Source organism: Equus caballus, chromosome 24 (assembly GCF_041296265.1).
Source record: "Equus caballus isolate H_3958 breed thoroughbred chromosome 24, TB-T2T, whole genome shotgun sequence".
Classification (NCBI taxonomy): Eukaryota; Metazoa; Chordata; class Mammalia; order Perissodactyla; family Equidae; genus Equus; species Equus caballus.
Genome location: NC_091707.1, coordinates 52,075,231 through 52,087,575, shown reverse-complemented (window position 1 = coordinate 52,087,575; position 12,345 = coordinate 52,075,231).

Sequence of the window (12,345 nt, the reverse complement as noted above, 5' to 3'; positions counted from 1 at the left end):
GGTTGGTAGCTAGAAATCGGCCATGGTGGGAGAATTTACACCATGGAAATTGGCAAACTATGAATCAGGACTCCTCCTGCTCAGAAAATGGTTATTAAACATTTACCAGCACACTGCTGCCCACGCTGTCAATCCCAAGGCAGGCCTCAGTAAACTCCCTGAGCGCAACACCTCTCCATCTCAGGGTCAGTTTCCTGGAGACTTGATTTAAGACTCTAGGTGACCATAGGCGGGGCACCTCTGCAAGCCAAGGCAACCCCCAGGACCTTGGGCATTTCACCTAATCTCACTGAGCCTTAGTTTCCCCACCTCAAATGAGAGGCTTGGCCAACATCTGTGAGTTTTTGGCTGTGTTGCGTGGAGCGCTAGATGCCCAGGTTGTCTGTAAGGTCATGGAAAGGATGTCAAGTCCCAGGGAGGCCTAGAATCCTTGTGTATAAAATGGGACAAGTCTCTCAGGATATTATGAGGATTAGATGAGACCAGTGAAAACCTCCCAGGGCAGTGCTCTGCCTGGGACCACCTCTCGGCCAGTCAATGAAAGGCTCCTAGACTCTCCTGGGCAGTGCTCCTGGACTGTGGTCCCCTGAGAGCAGGATTCATTTCTCACCCAGAACTAGTGGCTCAAAAATGTGTCAGATGATTAGATGAAATGAATTGCTATCCGTTACACAGGAACACACAGCATGGAAAGAAATGATAAGCAGCCAATCCAAATGTAAGGTTTCCACTCACATTTTTTCCTCTCTGTTGCCACCATAAACAGAAGACAATTAGAGAATTCTAGGGGAGGCTTTTAATGGCCAAATAGATAAATTAAACCACCTCTTTAGAACACTCCGTTTCGCTTCCCGCTATTAGGTTACTGTCTAGGGCGCTGGAAAGGGTCTGCCTTGGGTTTTGGCATCACACACTTACTTCCTAGAAGAGATTCATTTTACCCTTTCTGCTTTTGTCCAGCTACGGCTGAGGGCTAATTGTCACCACAGAGCGTCTGCTGCTGCCGTTCTCTCCTTGTGGAGGGCAATCGAGAGGATTTCTAGTAACCCAAGACGCAGAACCATGCCTTTCTTGGAAGCAGATGAAAGCCACTTGTCTTTAACATTCTGGCATCCACCTTACCGATTCCCAAATTACATGTTCGGGAACACAATCTGAGACGTGGCTTCCATGTAGCTGTTTGGCAATGTGCTTTCCTGGGCTCTCTCTCGTGTATTTGAGCATGAGCAGCAGTTGCATTTCAGGTGAGGTTTAGCGAGTAGAAATACAGGACGCCCAGTCACATTTGAATTTCAGATAAATAAATCATTTCTTAGTAGGAACATGTCCCAAATATTGCCTGAGACATGCTTATCCTAAAAACATTACTCATTATTTATCTGAAACTCAAATGTAACTGGGAATTCTGTATTTCATCTGGCAACCCTAATTTTAGGGAACTTTCAGAAATCAAAAAAGAGTGAGAGAAATCTATGAAGTTCAACTTGAAGCAGCCGCAGCCAGCTTTCTGATCTGTGTCACGGGAGATGCTATGTAGTGGCTAGTGGAGGGCCATCCGTGAGGGGAGATGGGGTATGGCAATGTTCTCATGACTTGAGATTAGAACTTCCCAGCTTTGAAACATCGTGAGTTTTAGAGGTATTGCTGGAGTAGTGAGGAAAAATCAGGGGAAAACGTTTCCCCAAACTCTACACACATCAGACAGAGCTTCCGTCGTCTGGAACATCTTGTAATTGATCTCGAATACTGTCCCATGAGTAGGTCCTGCCACTTTGCCCATCATCTCCATATTCTTCTGAAAACGGAGGGAATCTATGAGTCAAGATAAGAACCTCTGCCTTTTTACAAGTTACTTTATTTCTGGATTTGGTGTCTGACTTTTCAAAAAAGGACAGGGAACTATGTTATACTTGGACCAGGGGGAGAGATCTGGAACTGTGTGCAGCACAGGACTTGCCTGGCTGTAGACGGAAGATGCTTGATGGATTCCCACCTGCGTTCCTGGACCAATGCCCAAAGAAAGGGGTGGGGTGGGGCTGCCAGGTGGTGTAGTGGTTAAATTTGCACGCTCCACTTTGGTGCCCCGGGGTTCGAGGATTCAGATCCTGGGTGTGGATCTATGCACCGCTCATCAAGCCATGCTATGGCAGCATCCCACATACAAAATAGAGGAAGATGTGCACCAATGTTAGCTCAGGTCTAATCTTCCTCACCAAAAAAAAAGAAGATGAAAAAAAAGAAAGGGATGGGTGCATCTGAAAGTTTCCACACTCCTGTTAACTATAGCAGCAGTGCTGTCATGGCTCACTTTCACCATCGAGGCCTGCACGCCAGGCTGTTGTGAATGAGAAAGTCCTCACGGTCCTTGGCAATTACAGAACAAGGTCTCCTTCTCTAAGCTATAAGGGAATTCGAGTCTCGTTACTTAACATTCATGTCATTTATGTCATGATCTGACACCAATAATTTATTGTTATTTTTAACTTCCTATTGCATGGGTGTGAAAGCCATTCATGTTGGTCACCAAATATTTCCAGTTCTCCTTCTCGGTGCAGCCTGGGTCATGGAACATGGAAAAGAAGCAAATCTCTGTGGCTGTGGTTTTTAAGCCACTGCGATTTGAGAATTCTTCGTTACTGCAGCATGACCTAGCCTACACTGACTAATACAGTCAGGGCTGAAGATATTTGGGGTGGTGCAAGGGCCAGGTTGCAATGGCTGAGCATGGTATCAAGTTACTCACAGAGGTTGTGGCCATGGGAGACAGTAGCAAAAAGGGTGGCTCTGGAGCTAGACAAGTTTGGGCTCAGATCTCATTTACAACTCACTAACTATGTGACTTTGGGCAAGTCACTTGCCCTCTCTAAGTATTAGATTCCTGGAAACTCATAGCACCATTGTCACAGGGTCACTGTGAAGATTAAATGAGATAATGCATATAAAAGAGCACAGTGCCTGAAACACAGTAACTTCTAGTGCCTGGAACTTTCACTTAATGAAAGTTAGTTAATCTTATTAACTAACTAATGAACTATAATTAATTAATATAATTAATGTATTAGTTATTATTACAAGATGGCGGTTCTAGTATAAGAATCCCCTCAACAATATATTTAGCAGTCTCTGCTTGAGGTTTCCAGAGATGAGGAGTTCACTGCCTCACAGGGCTGCTGCTTCCACCTGGCCTTAAATAACTATCAGTCACTTCTCGGTATCGGCCACCTCCCTTTAGCTTCCACCTCATTAGGCCTGTTCTGTCTTCTCCAGTGACTCAAAGAAGCCTTACTCTTTCCCAGGACAGATTTTCAAATATTTGTGGACACTGACCTTCACCGCCTCACTCCCATGACCAGTTCTGTCTTCTTCTCCAGACTAAATAGTCCCACAATTCCAATTTTCCCTGTGTGGCATGGTTTCTTAACCATTCTCCATCCTTCCCATCCTCATTTGGAAGCAGCTAAATTTGTCTAGGTCCATGCAAATGGGGGCACCAAGATGTGGTCTATTGGGTGCCAAGTACAGTGAGTCGGCCACACAGCCTCCAACAGGCATTACCCTCCTGTTGACCCGGCCCAGGAGATGGGCATTAACTAAAGCTTCCAGCCCCTCCCCATGACCTGATGCGGGGTCATGTCTCCTTCATCCTGTTCTTGGGTAACTGATATTTTTTACTTCCTATAAATGCTTGGCAAATTAATTTCCTTGTCTTCCAACCATTCTTTCATTCGTTCAGCAAATATTTATCCCACATCAACCATGGGCCACTGCTTAGTACTGAGGCTGCAAAGACCAAGATCACAAGAAGTTCACAGACTGCTGGGGAAACCGGTAATTGGAAAGACTGTCCAGACTCTTCCGACTGTTGATATCATCCCAAGTATACATTGCTACTCTTAGTAAATCGTTTCATCTGTAAACATGATAAGCAGATTTCTAAGTCTTCATGTAAAAGATGATTAAAATGTGGAAGGACGGACTGAGCATCAGAGCCGGGCAGGCAGACTCCTCTGGGCGAGCTGTCAGCCAGCTCTGCCACGACTCCACCTGACCGTACCACGCCAATAGTCTGCACTTTTCCTACTTTTCCCAGGACCCTTTGCCTTGCTAAAATAAAGTTTCACTCTTTTTATTCCTCCTAACTTTTGGCAAAGTAAATATACAAGAAGAAAGCAAGCAAGGAGGGAGAGAGGGACAAAAAGAAAAGAAAACTTTAAAAATGAAGAAAAGAAAAGAAAAAGATTTAGGTTAGCATCATCTGTTTAAATAACTAAATCCAGAATACGGTGTGGCGCTGACGTGTGAAGATTTGCCCATTGCAGGTCTCTGGCATCTTTTACTTTTTCCACGAGTACTCAAGAAACACCAGCAGTGTTTCTGCCAGCACACGCTAGCTGTCCCCTAGCATGCCGCAGGCCAGTGCTTGGACACTTGGACTCATTTGAAGTCTGTGACTCTTCCTGCTGACTCCGCACTTCTCTTGAGCTTTGAGCAGCCCTTGGAAGTATTTTCCTTTATTAGGAAAACTGAAACAAATTAACAGGTAAATAGTTCTGCTGGCCCTTTCATCTGGCAACATTAACACAGTGCCTGGCAGATAGTGGGTGCCCAATAAGCATTTGTCAAATAAGTGAATTTTTTGAAGAGAGGAGAGGGTGGAGGCAGAGGAAGGCCCTGGAGGACCCCCTGGGCAGCACAGGACCCCAGGTTCCTTGGGGAGCTGGGGACAGGGGCAGGGCCGAACACGAGGGAGCTCGTTGGGACCCTCGCCTCCCTTCCCACTCAGCATGGCCTAGCAGCTCCAGAAATTTCAAAGACATCTCCAAAGATGTGGAAGGATACAATGAAGAAAACCTCTCAAAAACTGGAATGAAAAAATAGGAGAAAGGTCCAAGAAGTAACTGCCAAGAGGTCCAGAACCGTCAGCGAAGTTGGAGGGGAGGACATAATCAAACACAGGAATGCTTCCCACAACTGACAAAGTCCTCTGGCCTGAACGGGCTGCCAAGGCAATTCAGCGGAGGAAGGACAGTCTTTCCAAAACATGGTCCTGGAACAGCCAGACATCTAGAGCAAAAAACTGAACCTTGACTTAGAGTTCAGAACTCACACAAAAATTAACTCAATGGATGACAGACAAATGTAAAACCCCAAACTATAAAACTTTTAGGAAAAACAGAAAATCTTTGGAATCTGAGTTCGTAGACTTGACATCAAATCACAATCCAGACAAGGCAAAGTCAATACACTGGGTGAGTGCTATGGACTGGATGTCTGTGGCCCTCCCCAGTCATATGTTGCACCCTACCACTAAATATGATGATATCGGGAGCTGGGGCCTTTGCAGGCAACTAGGATTAGAGGAAGTCATGAGGATGGAGCCCTCAGGAATGAGATTACAGCAGTCCCCCCTTATCCATGGGGGGATTTATTCCAAGACCCCCGGAGGATGCCTGAAACCACGGATAGTACTGAACCCTAGACACACTTGTTTTTTCCTATTCATACATACCTTCCAGCCTCCAGAACTTCAAGAAATAAATTTATGTTGTTTATAACCCAGTCTATGGTATCTTTGTTATAACACAATGGAGTTCTCTTAACTTTAGCATTCATAATTCAACCTTTGGGCAAAGGAAGCTTCTCTAGGGAAGTCAACGAGTCCAAAAGGAAAGACCTGAGGATAACTACATGGCAGTGCGTGGGGTACCTCTTGTGCATTGCTTCAAATCCTCTCTCACTCCAGCCCAGGCCACAGTGACTAACTCCACACAGGCCTTCACCAGCTCCTGAGCGTAACCTGAGGGCCCCTCCTGTTTCCTCTCTGGGATTTGCATGGGATGCCTGCCAGGAACAGTGGACATTCCACAGGTGCGACTCAGGAGTGTGGGAAAGCTGGCAGCCAAAGAAAGGGAGATGGGATGGAGACTGGGAGATGCATTTCACTGGGCTCCTTGGAAGGTCCTGCAACACGTGAGTGCTGGCTGCTCTCAGTTGTAGCCAACTTGATGACACACCCTGTCACTGTGCTCCCCTCTGCCGTTTCCATTCCCTTGTCTCTCACATCTCCTCTCCGGGATCACCTTCACAGATTAACTTCTTGCACACAAGCCTTTGCTCAGGCTCCATTTTCTGAAGACCCCAGGTAAAGAGATGGGGTTCTTCTAAAAACAACCCACCCAAGTCACTCCACAGGGGAGCCAAAAAATGGTAGGTCCAAACCCCTCCCCCTCACACACGGACTCAGAACTCCCAGTCACCTTTTTGGTGGCTCCTGCTTGTATATGAACAGACAGCCAAGGAGTGCCAGACATTTGAGAAAACCATCAAAAATGAAGGACAAAGACCAAACAAACAGGATGAGGAAATGGGAACGTAACTTGGAGAAACAGACTACGCAGGAAAAGCTTCCAAATATTATAATTTAAATCCTCAGAGATATAAGAAGATCCTGCACCCATGAACTAAGACCAAGATATTGAAAAAAAAAAGAAAAACAAAAGAAAAAAAAGAACACTTGAAGAACAAAGAGCTCTTGGAAATTAAAAACATGACTGTGGAAATTCTAAAAAGTCAGAAGACAGAAGAACATATTGAGGAAATTTCCCAGGAAGTAGAGGGAAAAAGACAGACAAAAGTAGGTGATGAGGAGAAGGAAAAACGGCTTAGAAGATCAGCCTATGATTCCCAACATCTGAATAATATGTTTCAGAGAGAACAGAAAGACTCAAGTGTGCCCAACAGCAACGCTGGAACCTAGAAGGTATCAGAGTAACGCCTTCAAAACACCGAAGGGAAATTATTACTGACCTATAATTCTCTCTGAGTCAAACCATCAGTCAAGAGGAAAGGTGGAACAAGGACACTTTCAGATACAAAAGATTTCAAAACATTTACCTCCCACATAGCTTCTTCTCAGGCAACTAACGAAGGATGTGCTCCACCAGATAGGAGGAGTAAATCAAGAAAGAGGGACACTGGACGAGGAAACAGGTGATCCCCACAGGAGAGATGCTGAGGGAACCCGAGCAGTGGAGAAGGAGCGACCCTGGAAGACTGCTGTGCAGACGGGCGAGGCTTGGAAAATCTGCGCCCGACGACGGCGCTGGGCTCCAGAGTCACTTGTCTCCAGCGGGGAGAGGCGAGGCCTAAGTCTCTCCTATTGACGGAATCAAGAGATCCCAAAGACGATGACGTAAAACTGAGACTGAATGATGAGACAACATATTCCCTAACATCATGAGTAGTTACATTAAAATTTGGTATTTGACCCTGTAGCTTGGCTAGAGCCCTTATCCCAACAAATGGCAATACAAAAAAAATAGCTTTCATTCTCTTTCGCCCTCTCTCTCTCTCTCTCTCACACACACACACACACACACACAGACACACACACACACACACAAACGGATACCCATATTGTGGCTTTGGAAGGCTATCCAAACCTGTAACAGTTGTTATTTCTGGAGAGGGGAAGTATGACTGGGAAAAGGGAAAAGGAAACGTTCTCCATTTGTTTACCATAGATTCTTTCGATTTTTAATGCAACAAATAAAAACAGGATTATTGTCTATCTAGATTCCTTGGAGGCCCATGATCTGCAATCTAAGACTTTTCACTATTTACCTATATTCCTATTGACTTTTGTATCAGGTACCATTTAAATGTATTACCTATTTGAAAAATGAGTATTTCCTAAAAATTAGTTTAAAATGCTGTCCAGGTAGGGGAGGGCCAATATACAATGCATTCACTTAAAGCCCACAAAGGTCGTCCATCAGCAGCTGGTGGGCTCCCTGTTCCTGCCTTCGGTCTTCCAGGGGAGAAGCCGTCAATTCCCGACCTTAGAGAACCTGTGATGTGACTTTCAAAGCCAGTTCTATTTTTATCAAAGGCCAATTAGTTACATATACATTTTTAAGTATATGAATTTTACTGCATATAACCTAACACTGGATAAAACGGCCCCTCTTGCCCTCTTTCATCAGCTTCGGGCAGAGAAGAGAAATCACCAAAGAGGCCCTCCAGCATTTCTGCTCCTTTGCTAAGGCAGGGGAAGCTCTGCGCCTTTGTCAAGGAGGCCACACTTGCATCACTTGCATTGATGGCGCCTTTGCCATCTAGCCAAAGCCTGGAGAAGCAAATCCGGATGAAGGATCCCATGTGAATGTGGGCTTCTAACCATATTTAAAAAGGACATAGAATAAATGCCTGGGTTTCACTAGAATTTGTCAGGCAGGTGGCCTTCGGTAGGGAAGACAGCACCATCAAAGCTGAAGCCTGACAGCACGTCTGAGGGTGTAAGAGAAAGTAACTAGGTGGGCAGACACTGGGGAATGGAAAGCGTTCAAACCCACTTACTGCTTTAAAGATTGAAGATTAAACTACAATTCCTAATATCTCCTGAAGGGAGAAAGTGAAAAAGCCACCATTTGGAGTTTTTAAAAATCTGTGTATTTTTGAAGTAGAAAAACTATTCACTTCAAAACAAGACACTGGCAAAATTGGCAGGGTGGGGGCGAGTAACTGCTTCGGATGCACTCGGCTGAGTCAAGGTGACAAGACCCACTTGCCTACTGGTTTCTCTCCACGTCTTCATTCCCAGGGTTCTAATGATTCAGAGATGAAATGTCAACTGAACACACCCTGTACTCGTCTAATTTCTTTTGACAGCCTGCTTCACAAATTGTAAAAATTTTTGAAATTCAGTATCTTTGAAAATGTGAAACAGACCCACTGTCCCAATCTGGAGGGAGGAAGACGAAATGCAGAAAGTAAAATCAGGATAAACTAATTTGCAAAGGGTGGTGGGGGTTACTGTTAGAAGCGGTCTTCCACATGTAAAAAATAACAACAATGGAGACCATCAATCAGGAATCAGGCAGCGAGTGCTCAGAGCCTATGTGCTGGCTCAGCTACAATTTTTTTTTTTTTTTAATGTCTGGCAGAATGTTTTACAAACTAAACCCAGCAAGACTACAATTCTACCAGAAGGTGCCTCAGATGGTTTTGCTAATAATTTCGATCAGCTGAAATGGAGAAAAACATCATTTCAATTATTCACTTTTCAAAAATCGTCAATTTCATGTTGGAATATTAAATGCCCCTTTCATCCTCCCTCCATCAACACCAACCAACTAAAACCAAACCCCGAAAGAACCCTCACAAAAGGAAAGGGGGTAGGCAGTGACATTTGTGAATATGTTAAGGTCCTAAAAATCTTGTCAACATTAATTTCTTGTCACTGGGAAGCAGAGTCCAGCTTTTGTGTAACTTTGTTCAAGGAAAGCAAGTTCCTTTAAAGAACTCGGGGGAGGCTGGCATTGTGACTGCTGCAAAGATGTAAGTGCAAACCACCATATATTGGCTTTTGTTTTAATAGCCTTTTAACCAACTTTGTTAATGGACTGAATGCAATTTAGATATGGAACTTGGCTAAAACGTAGCTTCAATTGGCTATTAAAATTTAAGAGCCAACTAAGATAGCTAATTACAAAAAAAGCTCCAGTGATAATGCTAAGCAGAATTAGTAATAGCAAATGACAGTCTGTCTAGTCTTATTCCCATAGGGAAAGAAACTCTTAACTGAGAAGTCAACCAGACAATGTGCAGCAAACCGAATTGCATTACTGGTATGATGGCATACAAATCTGGCAGCTCACTGGGACAAAACACAGAGTAGAGTCTGTCAAACTCGAGTCAGAAAGCAACTGACCATCCTTTACATACCAGTCAGAGCAGATTCCAGGAAATTTTATCTTTATTCACAGTTGGGGTAAGTGCTATTTCATGGAGGGACATTTCGCAAAACCCTAGTGGGGACTGAGGAATGAGGATGGAAGGGACAGACCCTCCAAAAAGCACAGATCTAGGGTAAAGATCCTTCGCCTATACAGAAGTAGATTCTCCCTTTAGATACTTAGGTCTGAAAAGGACAACCATAAATATCTGACTGCTAAAAAGTTGAGCTTAGAGGGAAAAAAAGGCTCTCCCTTCTTTGCTTCATTACAGATACCCTCATTACCGCATCAGCTGAAGTGCAGACTTGCTCTCCTGTGAAGATTTATCATGTGTGGTGGCCACTTTGAATCGGAGGTACTGGAGTCTTTAACATTCCCTAGTCAAGTGTCTCCCTGCTGTGCCTGTAAATGTCAGTCCAGTTTTTTCACGGCTGTGCGCACAGATTAGAAACAGCGGGAGAGCTCGGGAGTATGACTACAATACCAGTAAGGACACTTGTCTTCGTGGCACCGCTCAAGTGATTCTTGGAATGCAGGACCCCGCTGTTTTCTAATATTTACACACAACTGGAGTCATCAAGAGCAGTAAATGCAGTCTAAAGGCAGCTTGCTTCTTTTGTTAGGGACTTTACATTCAAATAGGGGTATCAACAATAACACCAAAAAGGAAAAAATCCACCATTTAAAAAAGTTTATTTCTCCCAATTTTGCTGCTAGAAGACCAACCAGGTATTATCCTGACTGTTCACTTAGCTCGAGCCTCCCCTCCAAACATTTTCTGTGTGCATCACACAGTTCATTGGGAACAGCAGGTGTTCAGGATTTTTGACCTCGAATCGTGTCTTTGCAGGCTGTGGTTTCTCTGACCTCTACAGAACAGATGGGGCCTTGGAAACCATTCTGATGTAATTTCAGCCACCTTTGCTTTCTGAACACTTTGCATGACATATCAACGACTTATTTGGGGGCTGTGGCATCTGGAATACAGACTTCTTTCAAAAGCCTAGTTAGGAACTTAAAAGCCCACTGTGACTGTATGTGTATCTTAAGAAAACTTGAAATGATCCTTCTTTAAATTATAAACGGTAGGGTAAATTACATATTTTTGTCATAAGCTTTTAATTATCTCCCAATCGTCTGTTTGGACTAGAAACTTGAGGGGGCTAGCGAGCGGAGTGTTGCACAGGGACTAGACCACATACCTTTGCAACCACAGCCTCAAACAGATCAGGATGTGCGCCAGACTTCTCCAGCTGAACTGACGCATGCACCAAACCTTCTAGACAAGTTAATGAAGTAAATGAAGACAAAAGAGTAAAGCTTTTTCTGGGGGGGGGTGGGGACACTAAAATGCCCAGAACACAAAGGTCTTCTCAAGGATCTTGAAGGCACATTTCTGTATCTAGAAAAGTTCAAGAGTAAACTTCTACTCTCTTCCCTCTTCACCAGGCACCCCAACAGGTTCAGTACGTACTTCCCAGCTGTTAACTTTCCCAGTGAGATGTGCCCCAGAACTTTCCAGCGTTCAAGACCAGTGGACCCTTTAGTTGCTTTATTCTCATTTTTAATACTAACATACATTGGACCCTCATAAGGAAAGTTTGAGAAAATGTGTAGGGGCATCTCTCACACAAGAATTACACCAAGAAGGACCATAGTGAACTTCTGTACTAAGATTTGTGTGTCAAGGTAAGAAAACATTGAAGATGGCAACTTTTCAGTTTTTAAACAAACTGTAGCCCAGGCGTTACAAAGTGTTCATTTACCTAATTGTGATCATTTTTCACTTGCTTCTAAAAAGATATCAGAAGCAGAAAGACAACCTACAGAAAAATAGGAACAGGTTTCAGACTACTACGCCCCCTTCTCTTCCCTCCAAACTCTGGATTCACAACTTTAAAGCTCCGGGCACAAAGATTATCTTGCAGGTCATCTCCACTCATACTCTTGGTAATTCAGACTTCTAACAAATGTTGGACTTGAGGTCGAAAACAGGAGAGTTTCTCGATCATTCACAGTGGTTCATAAATAAAACTGTAATTTGCTAAATGCAGAAATTTTTCAGGTAACTTCATGATGAGCCAAAATCAGAAAAATTCAGAACTACTACTAAGTTTCAAAATGCTACTGCCATAATAAAAGAAAAATCATCATTATATGAATAACGCATCTTTAGCACAGTGGAAATGGTACGCAGTTTATTTGTGAAATAACACCTTATTGACAGAGTTGCCGAACCATCTGGTCAGCGGTCTACTGCACAGAATCAGTAACACAAGGTGTGAGCCTGTATTTACCTAAAGACCCTTTTCTAATATTATTTCTTCAGTGTGTCCTGCACACTTTATACTAGTAGAACTTAATGAATGAGGGGGTACAGAATAACCTGCAGAACTTTAAAAAAATGAAAACCACAAAACTTTACGCAACCGTTATAACCACAAAAAATTATGCAGGCATGAAACAGGACTAAAAGATAACACAGCCAAAGGACAGGAGTTTGAATTTTGTACTGGTGGTGAGATTGTAAGTGAATTTTTTCTTTCATTTTGATTTCTGTTCATGTGGTTTGGGCAATAAGTAAGTTAAATGGCGTTAATTAAATCAG